Raw genomic sequence first — 13,083 nt, forward strand, 5'->3', positions numbered from 1 at the left:
AACAGAGTGGAGTCCATCCCCCATATCTGCAGGGTGGGTGCAGAAGGATGGAAGTCATTGGGTGGGATTTTCAGAGACCACTGACTTTGCAGTGGAGTTATGCTCCTAAATCACGCAGGTACTTTTGAAAATCCCACACAATTTTCAGAAACCTAAGGGAGTTAGGCACTCAACTCTCATTGCCTTTTGGTGGAATTTAGCTGCCTAACTCCCTAAGGCTCATTTCAAACTCTCAGTCTTCAGTCCTAGACTTCTATGGAGACACAAGTGTAACTTAGTGACTTTACTTTTTTTCTTTGTCTAGGCTCTCATCTGCCCATCATCACAGTGGCATCTGGGAGCTTTGCACTCATTCATGGATTTATTCTCCCAGCACTTAAGTGCAGCTGGGAAGCATCATTATATGCACGAAGAACCGAGGCAAAGAGAGTTTAAGCAGCATCTACAATGGGTTGGAGGCAATGGAACCTAGGTCACTTGTGTCTCACTCTCTTGCTTTAACTTTAAATTCATCACTCCTCTGCTTTGACTGAGGGTTTGAGCCCTCCCTCCCCAATTTGCCTAGGGTTTACATTGTGGTGGTGATCGTGTGTGAGTGCACATGCATCAGGGGGAGGGAGGGGTTGTCTGATTGGTTTCCCAAGTGCTTTTAAAATGAGGAAAGAACAGCCTTAGCCAGGTTGGCTCTTCACCATCTGTCCTGCTGGAAGGTTCTCAGATGAGGTCTTCAGAACCACACACATGCCATTCTCACCTCTAGATTGGCCAACTGCAATGGGCATTGCACAGGCCTGCCCCTGCAATCCACTCAAAATAGCATCCACAATGCAAGGGAACCCTTACCTCCCTCCGTGTGGGTAGTGGGTACAATATTCATAGGTATCTAATTGACCTAAGAGCCGAAATCCTATTGACTTTCACTTGGATATAATCATCTAAGTCATTTAGGGCCAGATTGTCCAAGGTAATCAGGCACCCAAAAATACAGATTTTTAAAGTTTGTTGGGCTTTTCAAAAATGCCAAGCAGGTTAGGTTTGCTTTCAATGGGAGTTAGGCAGCAAAGCTGATTAGGTGCTTTTGAAAATCCTATTAGACTCCTATCTGCCTGCTTAGGCACCCAAACAGCATTCACAATCCAACACTTTTAGTCCCTTTTGAAATTTTTCTCTAATGTCAATAACTTGATCCTGGTTTGTAACCTTTGAAAATATGTTGTTTTGTTTGTTTGTTTTTAATATTTTCTTTTCACTGTTTTAAACTTCAACATAGAATGTAAATAAATGGTTTTATACATCAAGAAAGCTGTGCATCAAGACTGTATGAGAGTGAAAGTCAATAGGACTTGTGCTCCTAACTCACTTAGGTGCTTTTGAAAATGCCACCTTTAATTTAAACTCATTTTGTTGAAGGTAGGCACTTTCAATACCTGTGGGTATAACTGCAGATAGATTCTAGAATCCTGGGCATCATACAGTCCTGTGCAGGATTATTTCTTGTTGGACTGCCATTACTGGTTTCTCCAGTTTACCATTAACAGCCTATTCCGTAGCTGAAGATATCTCACTATCAGTAATGTTCTCAGTAGAATTGGCTGAAATTTTCAGACAGAAATATTTTCAGACTGGAAAATGTGGTTTCATTAAAATTGCAATTTCACCAGGGGAAATGTCAATTTGGATTGTTATTTTCTATCAGGAAGCAATTGTTGCATCTGTCCACTGAAGGTAGGACAAGAAGGAGTGGGCTTAATCTGCAGCAAAGGAAATTTAGGTTAGATATAAGCAAAAACTTTCTAGCTCTAAGGGTATTTACGTTCTGCAATTGGCTTTCAAGGGACTTTGTGGAATCCTCATCATTGAAGGTTATTAACAGCAGGTTGGACACGCAGCTGACAGGGACGGTCTAGGTACACTTGGTACTGTTGGTCTGGACTTGATGATTTCTTGAGGCCCCTTCCAGCCCTACATTTCTGTGATTGGCTGAACTTTAAAACATTTTTTTAAATCAAACTTTGGAAATGAAATTTCTAAATGTCTGTTTGAAACACAAATTTTTGTTCTGAGCTGACATTTTCATAGATTCATAGATTCATAGATTCTAGGACCGGAAGGGACCTCGAGAGGTCATCGAGTCCAGTCCCCTGCCCGCAAGGCAGGACCAAATACTGTCTAGACCATCCCTGATAGACATTTATCTAACCTACTCTTAAATATCTCCAGAGATGGAGATTCCACAACCTCCCTAGGCAATTTATTCCAGTGTTTAACCACCCTGACAGTTAGGAACTTTTTCCTAATGTCCAACCTAGACCTCCCTTGCTGCAGTTTAAACCCATTGCTTCTGGTTCTATCCTTAGAGGCTAAGGTGAACAAGTTTTCTCCCTCCTCCTTATGACACCCTTTTAAATACCTGAAAACTGCTATCATGTCCCCTCTCAGTCTTCTCTTTTCCAAACTAAACAAACCCAATTCTTTCAGCCTTCCTTCATAGGTCATGTTCTCAAGACCTTTAATCATTCTTGTTGCTCTTCTCTGGACCCTTTCCAATTTCTCCACATCTTTTTTAAAATGCGGTGCCCAGAACTGGACACAATACTCCAGCTGAGGCCTAAACAGAGCAGAGTAGAGCGGAACAATGACTTCTCGTGTCTTGCTCACAACACACCTGTTAATACATCCCAGAATCATGTTTGCTTTTTTTGCAACAGCATCACACTGTTGACTCATATTTAGCTTGTGATAACCCCTAGATCCCTTTCTGCCGTACTCCTTCCTAGACAGTCTCTTCCCATTCTGTATGTGTGAAACTGATTTTTCCTTCCTAAGTGGAGCACTTTGCATTTGTCTTTGTTAAACTTCATCCTGTTTACCTCAGCCCATTTCTCCAATTTGTCCAGATCATTTTGAATTATCACCCTGTCCTCCAAAGCAGTTGCAATCCTTCCCAGTTTGGTATCATCCGCAAACTTAATAAGCGTACTTTCTATGCCAATATCTAAGTCGTTGATGAAGATATTGAACAGCGCCGGTCCCAAAACAGACCCCTGCGGTACCCCACTCGTTATGCCTTTCCAGCAGGATTGGGAACAATTAATAACAACTCTCTGAATACAGTTATCCAGCCAGTTATGCACCCACCTTATAGTAGCCCCATCTAAATTGTATTTGCCTAGTTTATCGATAAGAATATCATGCGAGACTGTATCAAATGCCTTACTAAAGTCTAGGTATACCACATCCACAGCTTCACCCTTATCCACAAGGCTCGTTATCCTATCAAAGAAAGCTATCAGATTGGTTTGACATGATTTGTTCTTCACAAATCCATGCTGGCTGTTCCCTATCACCTTACCACCTTCCAAGTGTTTGCAGATGATTTCCTTAATTACTTGCTCCATTATCTTCCCTGGCACAGAAGTTAAACTAACTGGTCTGTAGTTTTCTGGGTTGTTTTTATTTCCCCTTTTATAGATGGGCACTATATTTGCCCTTTTCCAGTCTTCTGGAATCTCTCCTGTCTCCCATGATTTTCCAAAGATAATAGCTAGAGGCTCAGATATCTCCTCTATTAGCTCCTTGAGTATTCTAGGATACATTTCATCAGGCCCTGGTGACTTGCAGGGATCTAACTTTTCTAAGTGATTTTTAACTTGTTCTTTTTTTATTTTATCCACTAAACCTACCCCCTTCCCATTAGCATTCACTATGTTAGGCATTCCTTCAGACTTCTCGGTGAAGACTGAAACAAAGAAGTCATTAAGCATCTCTGCCATTTCCAAGTTTCCTGATACTGTTTCTCCCTCTTCACTAAGCAGTGGGCCTACCCTGTCTTTGGTCTTCCTCTTGCTTCTAATGTATTGATAAAAAGTCTTCTTGTTTCCCTTTATTCCCGTAGCTAGTTTGAGCTCATTTTGTGCCTTTGCCTTTCTAATCTTGCCCCTGCATTCCTGTGTTCTTTGCCTAGATTCATCCTTTGTAATCTGTCCTAATTTCCATTTTTTATATGACTCCTTTTTATTTTTTAGATCATGCAAGATCTCGTGGTTAAGCCAAGGTGGTCTTTTGCCACATTTTCTATCTTTCCTAACCAGCGGAATAGCTTGCTTTTGGGCCCTTAATAGTGTCCCTTTGAAAAACTGCCAACTCTCCTCAATTGTTTTTCCCCTCAGTCTTGATTCCCATGGGACCTTACCTATCAGCTCTCTGAGCTTACCAAAATCTGCCTTCCTGAAATCCATTGTCTCTATTTTGCTGTTCTCCCTTCTACCCTTCCTTAGAATTGCAAACTCTATGATTTCATGATCACTTTCACCCAGGCTGCCTTCTATTTTCAAATTCTCAACGAGTTCCTCCCTATTTGTTAAAATCAAGTCTAGAACAGCTTCCCCCCTAGTAGCTTTTTCAACCTTCTGAAATAAAAAGTTGTCTGCAATGCAGTCCAAGAATTTGTTGGATAGTCTGTGTCCCGCTGTGTTATTTTCCCAACATATATCCGGATAGTTGAAGTCCCCCATCACCACCAAATCTTGGGCTTTGGATGATTTTGTTAGTTGCTTAAAAAAAGCCTCATCCACCTCTTCCCCCTGGTTAGGTGGCCTGTAGTAGACTCCTAGCATGATATCTCCCTTGTTTTTTACCCCTTTTAGCCTAACCCAGAGACTCTCAACACTTCTGTCTCCTATGTCCATCTCTACCTCAGTCCAAGTGTGTATATTTTTAATATATAAGGCAACACCTCCTCCCTTTTTCCCCTGTCTATCCTTCCTGAGCAAGCTGTACCCAGCCACACCAACATTCCAATCATGTGTAGTATCCCACCAAGTTTCAGTAATGCCAACAATGTCATAGTTGTATTTATTTATTAGCACTTCCAGTTCTTCCTGCTTATTCCCCATACTTCTCGCATTTGTATATAGGCATCTAAGATACTCGTTTGATCTTTCCTCCCAGTTTTGTCCTGACCCTCCTTTCTCTCTGCCAATATAGCCCACACTCCCTCTTGTTTCCGACCCATCTCCCAGGTCTCCATGTTCCCCACTTACCTGTGGGCTTTGCTCACCTGTCCCCATTGAACCTAGTTTAAAGCCCTCCCCACTAGGTTAGCCAGTCTGTGTGCAAATAGGGTCTTTCCCCTCCTCGAAAGGTGAACGCCATCTCTGCCTAGCAGTCCTTCCTCGAATAGCATCCCATGGTCTAGGAAGCCAAAGCCCTCCTGGCGACACCATCTTCGCAGCCAGGCATTCACCTCCATGATGCATCTGTCTCTGCCCGGGCCCCTACCTTTGACAGGAAGAACTGAAGAGAATACCACCTGCGCTCCAAACTCCTTCACCCGTACTCCCAGAACCCTGTAGTCACTCTTGATCCGCTCAGTGTCACACCGCGCAGTATCATTTGTGCCCACATGGATGAGTAGCATGGGGTAGTAGTCAGAGGGCTGGATAATCCTCGACAATGCCTCCGTAACATCTCGGATACGGGCTCCCGACAGGCAGCATACCTCCCGAGATGAAATGTCAGAGCGACAGATGGGCGCCTCCGTCCCCCTCAGCAGAGAGTCTCCGACCACCACTACCCTACGTTTCCTATTCGCAGTGGTGGCAGCAGACCTCCCAGCCTTAGGGGTACGAGGCTTCTCCTCCTTTACTGTAGGGAGTGATTCCTTCTTTCCTGTATCAAGAAGAGCATAACGGTTACCTATTACCATGGCAGGAGGGTTCGGAGCAGGGGTGGAGCACTGCCCACTGCCAGAAGTAACCAGCTGCCAGTGTCCACCCTGAGCCATCTCCTCCTCCACCAGTGGTGTATCAGCAGTCCTGTGTACTGGGACAGCTACCTCAGCTGTCTCCACATGGACACTGTTGAGGAATTGCTCGTGGATTTGGATGCTCCTCAACCTAGCCACCTCCTCCTGTAGCTCTCCCACCTGCTGCCTGAGAGATTCCACCAGCAGGCACCTCTCACATTGGATGGCCCCCCAGCCTGGATATCAGTAAGTGGAAATTGCAAGTTACAGTCTCTGCAAAACCACACCAGGATCTGGGTAGAAGCATCCATGCTCAGGCGCTCTGTCTGGCTACAGGCACAGGTGGAGGAGACAGAAGCAGTGCTGGCACAGGTGTTGCGGGTCTTCCTAACCATCGTAAGCCTCCCTCTGTCAAACTCACGTCTGCAGCCCCCTGTCTGCTGAAAGGGTTGTTTAAACAGGAAGTTTTGAATGTAGTTGGTTTATAGGTATTAAGGGGAATAAAGAGAAAACAGATAGAACCGGCAAGGGACCCTCGCCCCCTTCCTGCTCCCCTTCCAAACGCCCTTGCGAAACTCCCTGTTAGCAGCCCCTGGTCGCAAAAGCTCCCTGGTCGCTTGTGCACTGCTTTATAAAGCCCTGGCCTGTATGAATGCCCCGCCCACTGATTAAGGCTCAGCCACTTACCAGAGGCTTCTAGCTTTCAAACCTTCCTTTGAAGCTCACAGCTTCCAACTGCCAGCCACAGCACACGGTCCTTCACGGTCCTTTGACATTTTCAGTCAAAGTGCAGATTCAAAATGGAAATGTCATTCAGAAATGTTGGCATCTTTTGCTTAACATTTCCGAATCAAAAATATTGGGAACTTTTCATTTGGTGAAAAATTTTCAATATTTTGATTTTTCTCCAGATTTTGGATGAAAACAGGTGTTGAAACAGTGGGGTTTCCAATGGGACAAAAATTCTGTTCCCAGCCAGCTCCAGTTTTCAGCCTAAAGATTCCCCCTTATTCTAACTCCTTTCTGGACTATGTCAAGAACCCCAAAACACCAAGGGAACAAGTATCATCAGTAGAGCTTGGAAATTAATTGATTTTTTTGTTTGACAAGCAAACCAAAAAAATCAAGGAAAATATTTGATTCCGTTCTTTTTCATCAGAGAATATCAAATCACTGAAATAAAAATGTTCTGCCAGAATGTGTTAGAAAATAAACAGAACAAAGATAAAATTAAATGAACCACAAAGAACAGAAAACTAAAATAAAAAAGTAAAATAAAAATAATATAATAAAATATCATAAATAAATATTAAAATGAAATGAAAAATAGAGATGCAGAGGCAGGGAGCCAAGATGGATGGAGCCACTGATTGGATTCTGATGTGTGCTGGCCAGCTCCACATTGGGCTCTCTGAGGTCGTGTTCCAGGAAACTAATAAATGTTACCTTGGTTTGCAAATGCTGCCCTGCTTCATGGCAGATACTCACTGCCCAAAGGGAGAGAAGTCTCATGGAGCCCCAAGGCCCAGTCTGGAGTGGGGGAGGTGTGGCTGCCACACTAAAGGGGTTACTCCCAGGAACATATAAAGGCTGGGGCATAACACAGAGCCTATAAATCCATGACACACACACATAAACAGGCATAGAAATCTCCTGATAGGTCAGTGGGGGTGTATCCATTACTTGCAGCAGTCACATATGGTCTCTCTCTTTACAGCTCTGGACAGGCCTCTATGGTATGTCGACACTACATTGTAAACCCTATCCTCCATGAACGTATCTAGTTCTTTTTGAAACCTCTTTTAGTTTTGGTCTTCACAACATCTTCTGGCAAGGAGTTCCACAGGTTGACTGTGCATTGTGGGGAAAAATACTTCCTTTTGTTTGTTTTAAACCTGCTGCCTATTAATTTCACGTGGAAACCCCCCAGTTTGTGTGTTATGAGAAGGAGTAAATAACACTTCCTTATTTACTTTCTTTACACCAGTCATGATTTTGTAGACCTCGATCATATCCCCTCTTAGTCATCTCTTTTCCAAGCTGGAAAATTCAAGTCTTATTAATCCCTCCTCGTATGGAAGCTGTTCCATAATTCTAATAATTGTGTTGCCCTTTTCTGAACCTTTTACAATTTACAGATAGAGTGATCACATCTGCATGCAGTATTATACACAGATGGGGCATCCCATGAATTTCTATAGAGGCAATATGATATTTTCTGTCTTATTATCTATCCCTTTCTTCATGATTCCCAACATTCTCAACTTGAACTTGAACTGCCACTGCACATGGAATGGATGTTTTCAGAGAATTATCCACAACGACTCCAAGATCTCTTTCTTGAGTGGTAACAGCTAATTTAGACCCCATGTTTTATATGTATAGTTAGGATTATGTTGTCCAATGTGCATTACTTTGCATTTATCAACATTGAATTTCATCTGCCATTTTTGTTGCCGTTTTGTGAAATCCTTTTGTAGCTCTTTACAGTTTGCTTGGAACTTAACTATCTTGAGTAGTTTGATATCATCTGCAAATTTTGCCACCTCACTGTTTACCCCTTTCTTCAGACCATTTAAGAATATGTTGAATAGGACTGGTCCCAGTACAGACCCCTGGGAGACACCACTATTTAGCTCTCTCCATTCTGAAAACTGGCCATTTATTCCTACCCTTTGCTTCCTATATTTTAACCAGTTACCAATCCATGAGAGGTCCTTCCTTCTTATCCCATGACAGCTTACTTTGCTTAAGAGCCTTTGGTGAGGGACCTTGTCAAAGGCTTTCTGAAAATCTAAGTACACTATATTCATGGGATCCCCCTTGTCCACATTCTTATTGACCCCCCAAAGAATTCTAGTAGTTTGGTGAGGCATGATTTCTCTTTACAAAAACCATGTTGACTTTTCCCCAAGAAATTATGTTAATCTATGATTCTGACAATTTTGTTCTTTACTATAGTTTCAGCCAGTTTGCCCGGTACTGAAATCAGGCTTACCGGCCTGTAATTGCCAGGGTCACCTCTGAAGCCCTTTTTAAAAATTGGCGTGTCATTAGCTATCCTCCAGTCATTTGGTACAGAAGCTGATTTAAATGATAGGTTACAAACTAGAGTTAGTAATTCTGCAATTTCACATTTGAGTTCCTTCAGAACTCTTGGGTGAATTCCATCTGCTCCTGGTGACTTACTACTGTGTAGTTTATCAGTTTGTTCCAAAACCTCCTCTAATGACACTTCAATTTGGGACAGTTCCTCAGATCTGTCACCTAAAAAGAATGGCTCAGGTTTGACCAATGAAAAGACATCATTTAGTTTCTCTGCAATGTCCTTATCATTTTTGAGTGCTCCTTTAGCATCTGGTTGTTTAGCAGGCTTCCTGCTTCTGATGTACTTAACATTTTTTTGCTCTTACTTTTTGAGTCTTTGGCTAGCTGTTCTTGAAATTCTTTTTTGGCCTTCCTAATTATATTTTTATACCACATTTGCGAGAGTTAATGCTTCTTTCTATTTTCCTCACTAGGATTTAACTTCCACTTTTTAAAGGATGCCTTTTTGTCTCTCACTGCTTCTTTTACTTTGCTATTTAGGCACGGTGGCACATTTTTGGTGTAATTTAGGATATAAATAAATAAATGGAGATATCCTATCTCCTAGAACTGGAAGGGACCTTGAAATATCATCTAGTCCAGCCCCCTGCCTTCACTAGCAGGACCAAGTACTGATTTTTGCCCCAGACCCCTAAGTGGCCCCCTCAAAGATTGAACTCACAACCCTGGGTTTAGGCAGGCCAATGCTCAAACCACTGAGCTATCCCTCCTCCTGCATTTAAGTTGAGCCTCTATTATTATGTCATTAAAAAGTTTCCATGCAGGTTGAGAAATTTAATTTTTGGCACTGTACCTTTTAATTTCTGTTTCACTAACTTCCTCATTTATGTGTAGTCCCTTTCTGGAATTAAATGCTACAGTGTTGGGCTGCTGTTGTGTTTTCCCCACCACAGGGATGTTAAATTTAATTATATTATGGTCACTATTAATAAGGTTCAGCTATATTCTCCTCTTGGATCAGATCCTGTGCTCCACTTAGGACTAAATCAAGAATTGCCTCTCCTCTTGTGGGTTCCAGGACTAGCTGCTCCAAAAAGCGGTCATTTAAGGTGTCAAGAAACTTTGTCTCTGCATCCCATCCTGAGGTGACATGTACCCAGTCAATATGGGGATAGTTGAAATCCCCCATTATTGTTGTGTTTTAAAAAAAAATATATAGCCTTTCTTATCTCCCTGAGCAGCCGTGTGAAAACCACAATGTTGTGTATGGCACCACTTGGCCTCCTCACTGGCAGGCACAGAAGACATGGAGTGTGAACTCACTTAGAGGTTCTAACACACAGAAAGGATCTCCTTGGTTGCTTTTGAAGCACATTGTCTGAAGGGAGGGTGACTGTGTGTGCATGTGAAATAGTTCGTATACCCTCTGCCTCATCTAATCATTTGTCCACCTATCCATCCATCTAACTATCCATCTGCATAACCATAAGTGAATCCACCTACTAGTCTATCTGTCCATCAAGATATGCATTTTAGTTGTAACCGAGTCAGTCCCAGGATATTAGTGAGACAAGAGACAACAGAAGTTGGGCCAATAAAAGATTATCTCACCCATCCTGTCTCTGTCCTTCAAGATGTCTGTTCATTATTTTCCTCCCTCTTCTATTTGTCCATCCAATTATCTACCCATCTGGCAATCTTAATGGCTCATCTAAACATCTGTCAATCTGCCTTGTCATCTGTCTAATCATCTCTCTGCCCAACAATCTGATTGCATTTATTTCCTGGTCACCTCATCTATCTATCTATCTATCTATCTATCTATCTATCTATCTATCTATCTATCTATCTATCTATCTATCTATCATGAATGGACCCATCTCTGTGGAAAGTGGACTTCAGTGGGTAGGGGCAAAGTCACAGGCACGCTATTAAGTTGAAAACTGTATCAGTATTTTTGCTTACAACAGAATATTCCTCCTGTCTCTGTGTGCAGCTGATTTCACAGGCAAAGCAGGTGGGAATTGCAGCTAACAAGAGGCTTGCAGAGTGACTGTTACACTTTGTTCAGGACAGCTGCGGCAAGGGGACAGACTGGAACAAGTGCTAGCTTGTTCCCTGGTGGCTGTTCAGAGAAGTGGCAATGAAAAGTTTGTCCGTGGTGTGTAAGGTGTTTGACCTTAAGGATGTGTCTGTTTCCATAAATCTTATCACAGATTTGCTGTGACAGATCCCCAGCATGAGGGAACCCTTCATGAAACACATTAATTTAATTGAATCTTGTATAAGATAATAATAAAAAAATAATTTATTAATAATAAAACCTCTTCATTATGTGCTCGTTAAAACCATCCCCATTAGCAAAGCACCTACTAAAAAGAAATCTCTCCAATTACCCATTTAGTACTTGTGACCCTATGGAGGTCTACAGGAGGAGACACATAGGTCATTATAACTTCACATGCCTTAATGAGCACTCCGAGAAGTGTTCAGCCCAGCCCAGAGCTGGGCACAGCCTGGAGATTCAACAAACCTCTCAAGGAGTTACAGGCCAGTGGCAGAAACAAAGTTACTCCTTGTTTTAATGGGTCCCGTCGAGGGCCATTAGAAATGAAATGCTGTCGGGAAATGCAAGTCCCAGAAGCAGTCCCATTAGTCTGATTAAAAAAAAAAAGTCAGAGGCACTGATTAATGTTAGACAAAGGAAGGGATGGGTCTGTTTCTGTGTCAAGTAGCCCCTGCTGATTAAAGTGAAAGAGGTCAAGCCAGTCATTCCCAGCCCCTCTGAACGGCGACCCCTTCATTCATAAATTCCATCAGACCCCCGGGGAGGGAAGGAATGCAAGCGGGGGGATGGCTGCAAGGAAACTGACATGTAAACACACCTCAGATTCCCACTCAGATAGCCAAGGCAGCAAAGCCCAGATGTGGTGAGCCAGAGGCAATTACAGGTTTCTAGGCCAGGGATGGAACTCAGCCAACATACATAGGTTGTGACAGGCTCTGCTGTCCTGCCCACAAACCCCAGCTCTGCCAGTGCCCCTCAGTCCCAACCCACAGCCCCCTCTACCGTTCCATCTCTAGGTTCACACACACACAGCTCTGATGATGCACCTCAGTCCCAACCTGCAGCCCCTGTTATCCCAGCCCCGGGCTGCCCCACAACCCCGTACTCTGTTGATGGGGTTCAATCCTGATCTGCAGCCCTCTGGGCTCCCCCCACCCATGCACAGTTCTGTCATTGCCCCTCAGTCCTGAACTGCAGCCCCCAGCAATCCCAGCCCCGGACTCCCCCACAACACACAAAGCTCTGCTGGTGCCCCTCAGTCCTAACTCCCAGCCCCTGCTATACAAGTCCTGTCTTAGAGTTCTGCTAATGCACTTCAGTCCTTCTGACTTACAATTCCCCTACTATTCCTGTCCTAACTCTGCTCCCCAGCTCTGCCAATACATCACAGCAATGAGCGATAACCCCATCTATCATTGCTGTCCTTCCCCAAACACACAACACTGACAATTCCCCTTGAGCCTGACCCTCTGCTGTTAGTTCAGCCCACCACATCCACCGAGCTCTCTCAGTGTACCAATGTTGTGATCTGCAGTGCCCCATCATCTGGACAGTGCACTGCAGTGCTGGCCTAATAGATCCCATGGTGGGGCCAGTATCCTCAGGGCACTGGTATTTCTGCTGCGTTCTGACCAGTGACACCCCCTGCCGGGCCAGGCCTGGGACAGAGCTGAGCCCGTCTCAATGCAGCACAAAGCAGCTGGCATTTCCCAGCCTCTCCTCATGCACACATTCACACTGAGCAGGGCTCATTTACTCCAGTGAGGGGCAGCAGACAAACACACATGCACATAGCAACACATATCACAAAGCTGCTTAATATCCCGCTCTTTCTGTTCTGAGCCTTCACAGTGTTAATCTAAAGCAGTGGTTCTCAACCTATTTATCATTGTGGGCCACATATGTGGCCCACAATGTGTTACGTGGGCTGCAAGTTGAGAACCATAGCGTGCCCCCCCTTAACCCCTTTCACAGACCACTATTCCCAGTGCCTCCCACCCAGAGACAGAGTGGGTCCAGGAGCAGAGCCCTGGGGAGGGGGCCGGGCAGCAGCCCTGACCTGCTGAACCACACCGTGCAGGACCAGGCAGCAGGGCAGCCAGGCAGCAGCCCTGGATCCCACATCCTCAGGGCCAGCCAACAGCCCTGGATCCTGCGGGGCCGGCTGGCAAGCTGGGCAGCCCGGACCCCACCACACCTGGCAGTGCAGAACCTGCCATGC

The sequence above is a fragment of the Malaclemys terrapin genome, chromosome 12 (assembly GCF_027887155.1).
Source record: "Malaclemys terrapin pileata isolate rMalTer1 chromosome 12, rMalTer1.hap1, whole genome shotgun sequence".
NCBI classification, from domain to species: Eukaryota; Metazoa; Chordata; order Testudines; family Emydidae; genus Malaclemys; species Malaclemys terrapin.